At 37.5% G+C, this 3,975-nt stretch overlaps 1 long non-coding RNA gene across 1 annotated transcript; it reads left to right on the top strand.

Moving 5' to 3' along the window:
• The first annotated feature begins 2,910 nt into the window (after window positions 1–2,910).
• LOC143828668 (uncharacterized) lies at window positions 2,911–3,613 on the top strand. Its single transcript, XR_013227818.1, has 2 exons — window positions 2,911–3,088; window positions 3,468–3,613. It is a non-coding gene; the product is annotated as an uncharacterized LOC143828668 (long non-coding RNA).
• The last annotated feature ends 362 nt before the right edge of the window (window positions 3,614–3,975 follow it).

Here is a 3,975-nt window from a genome sequence, read left to right as displayed (position 1 = left end):
TATAAAAGCACTCCCCAAACTGTTCAGTCTAATTTTCTTATAAAACTGCTCCATTCTATTTTCTAATCTCTTTATTAAATTGCCTGCTGAATGATAGATGAGGGGAAACTTTCCTGACCTTTTCAGGCAGACCATTCCACAAGGCAGGAACCACCACGTAGATTGTGGGTGAAAGGGCAGTTGCTGAACTTACCCTTTGCAGGGTGGTACTTTTCAAAAGGCTTGACTCAGATGGTTAAAGCTGGTGCAGCTGAGCTGGTGCAGAAGTAGTCCTGCAAGTATGTCTGTCCAAGGCCATTGAGGGCTTTGTAGGAGATAACCAATACTTTGAACTGAACCAAGTAATCAATGGCGTGACTGTAGAATGGATGTGATATCTGTGCACCCAACAGTAACTAGTCTACGGCATTCTGTACCTACTGTAATTATCATTTTTAGTTTAAGGGGAGAGAGTATTACAATATTCTGGACTTGAGGTAGCCATTGTATGGATCCGCATGGCCAGATCAGCTGAGTCATGGTAGGTGTCTATATTCTATATTAAAAGGAGCTGAAAGAAAGCTACCCCCAAAAAAACAAAAATTAACTTCCTTCTCTAGCAATAGTACAGGATCCAGTATGTCAGCTGGACCCCATCAGTATAGGAACCAGAATGTACTAGTACATGCATATCCAGTCAGTTCAATCTGTTGATAATGCACAAGCAGAGCAAAATTTGTGATGAATTCTGCTTCATGGTTTTGTATGTGCGCATCCCTAAGCTTGACCTTCAAAAAGTCCTTTCATTAGCAATCTTGCTTAGGTCTTGCAAACTGAGGGCCATGGCTTCCTTCACTGAGTTGATCCGTCTCATGTTGGATATTTCTCTCCTCCGGCGGACTTCAATTGTTCCTAGAATTATTGGTTTTTACAGCAAAACTCATCTTCTCATCATTTGACCCAAGTAAGATAATCTCAGTTTAGTCATTTTAGTTTCTAAGGAGAGTTCTGACTTGATTTTGATCTAGAACTTACTTACCGTATCTTTTTAGCACATCACCATCACCTCCAACAACACACTTCAAAGTAATATAGCTTTCCCCCACCCCAAATTTCACAACAATACATAGTAATGGGTAACACTATATTATTAATTATCTTGACCATCACCAGCAACACATCCCCCGTTTTTTTGCCATCAAGTCGCAGCTGACTTATAGTGCCCCCTTAGGGATTTCAGTGCAAGAGGCATTCAGAGATGGTTTATCATTGCCTTCCTCTGCATCACAACCCTGGTATTCCTTCGAGGTCTTCCCTCCAAATACTTGTCAGGTTCCACCTTGCTTTGCTTCCAAGCACTAATGATATTGGACAGTCTGGGTCTGGGTGAGATGTTCTTCCACTGAAGAATATTTTCTAGCTCTTTCATTATCACCCTTCCAGTCTCCTTCTGATTTCTTTTGGTGGATGGTAGAACCAAGGAATATATAATCTTTAAGAATATCAGTTTCTTCATCATCAACCTTAAAGTTGTGCAATTTTCCAATAGTCATTGCTTTTGTCTTTTTATGTTCAGCTGTAATCCTGCTTCAGTAGTGTTTTGGGTCTTTCCTGCCAGTAATGTTTTCAACTTATATATCAAATTATTAATGTTCCTTCCACCAGTTCTCATTCCACCTGTGTCTAAAAGATTGAAAAGATGGGGGGGAAATACATCCTTGTCCAATAACTTTGCCAATAGGAAACTATTCTGATTCTCCATGTTCTGTCCCAACAGTAAATTTTTTGTCCAGAATACAGGTTGTGTATCAAAACAAACAGATGTTGTGGGTCACACATTTCTTTTAAAACCAACCATAAATGTTTATGATCCATGAACTCAAAAGCTTTATTCTAATATACAAAATGCAACTTGATTTTCTGCTGAAATTATCTCATATGCTTCAGTAACCAAAGTATTACCCATCTACTGCCAATGGGTAGTTAGTTTATTTAATACAGCGTTGCGGTCAGATGAAATATTTGGCAATATACAATGTGCATACCCATCTACTGAGGGAAAATAGAAGTCCAATTCCACCATGAAGACTAATCTGAAAGACCTCATGCATTCCAGTCCCTTATACAGAAAACCATACCTGTAAGGTTTGTGACAGAATTCACACTTTCATGTTATTATTCCCTGCATTCTACATCAGCTAAGATAATCTTCGCCTAAATCTTGCACTTCATTAGGAATAATTATCCCAAAAGCTATCCCTACATTCCAAGTATCCTTCAGATCTACTTCAGAAACATTAAACAAACAATAATCCGTTGCCATTCTCTTATGCATATGTTTTACACTACAAAAAACCACCTTGTCCATTCTGCTCATGATGATCTACGTCAGGGGTAGTCAAACTGCGGCCCTCCAGATGTCCATGGACTACAATTCCCATGAGCCCCTGCCAGCCCCTGCTGGCAGGGGCTCATGGAAATTGTAGTCCATGAACATCTGGAGGGCCGCAGTTTGACTACCCCTGATCTACGTTTTTCAAGAGGTTAGCACAGTTTTTTTCTTTTCTTTTTTTTGTAATGATTTTTTTTATTTTCATAAAGATAGAAATATAGGATGCAACACGAGTTATTGATACAAAAAGCAGTAAATAAAATATAATCATCATTTGAAAATATACGACCCCACATTGACTCCACAGTGATATAAACTTTTGCCCAAAACTCTAAAAGCCATGAGTCTAAGAGCCATCCACATTTCCACTACATTAAAAAAAAGGCCTGTTTAGATATACAAAAGAAAAGTTATTATTAATCAACTTACTTGAGAGATCGTAGACCTCACGTTAACTGCTTGATACAATCTAAGAGCTATCCTGGCAGATATTTCTAGGTTTAAGTTAGATGCTTAACATTAAACATTTCTTGTAGAACAGTATGAGTTTTGGCCCTGTATCAATACCCTGATGAAGGGAGAGGAAAGTAGGGCTTTGCCTTAAAGATGTACAAAGAAAAAAAATTACAAAAGGATTTCATAATTTCTCCTTATCCTTAATACAGATACATCTACAAACCATTTATACTTGACCCATTCTAAGAGCCATCCTGACAGGTATAAGTTGAGAGCTTTGCATTTTCTACAGATCAATATGAGCTTGGCCCTATAACAATACACCAATAAAAAAAATAAGGGGGGAAAGCCCCATTTTATATTTCCAACACTAACGATTATATTACCTATATGCTTACTAAGGAAAAGAAACAAGAGAGAAAAAAGGCACTGCTTCCCCTTTTTCATAAAAATAGCAATGTAGGATACAGTATATGTTGTTAATACAGAGAATAATAAGATTTCCAGGTTTAGATTAAAGCTTAACATTAAACATAGAACAATATAAGCTTTCAGTCTTCTATAGCTTCTCCTTATCCTTAATTCTTATACATCTACAAAACAATTTATACTTGACCCATTCTAAGAGCCATCCTGACAGGTATATTTTCAGATTTAAGTTGAAAGCTTAACATTAAACATTTTCTACAGGTCAGTGTAGGCTTTGGTCCTAGAACAATACACTAATAGAAGAAAGAAAAAATAAGGGGGGAGAACCCCATTTTATATTTCCAACACTAATGATTATATTACCTATATGCCTACAAAGGAAAAGAAACAAGAGAGAAAAAGACATTGCTTCCCCTTTTTCATAAAAATAGAAATATAGAATACAGTATAACATTAAACATAAAACAATATGAGCTTTCGGTCTTCTTAAGGGGGTCTCATCTCGAGGCTTGCTACATCTTGTCGTTCCCGTAGACTTATATTCTGTCCCATTGGCCTTTGGCGTAGAAAGTGCAGTTGTACTCTTTCCCGCAGAATATGCATCGATAAATCTTGAGGCCGTTGCACCTCCTGGACTCCAGTATCAATACAATTTTTTCCCCAAAGAGCTCCTTTAAATCGGTTACTTTCACTGCAGATCCATATTTCTTTTGATTGAT

The sequence above is a fragment of the Paroedura picta genome, chromosome 2, assembly GCF_049243985.1.
Source record: "Paroedura picta isolate Pp20150507F chromosome 2, Ppicta_v3.0, whole genome shotgun sequence".
NCBI lineage: Eukaryota > Metazoa > Chordata > Lepidosauria > Squamata > Gekkonidae > Paroedura > Paroedura picta.
This window is presented reverse-complemented; position numbering and strand designations above follow the sequence as displayed.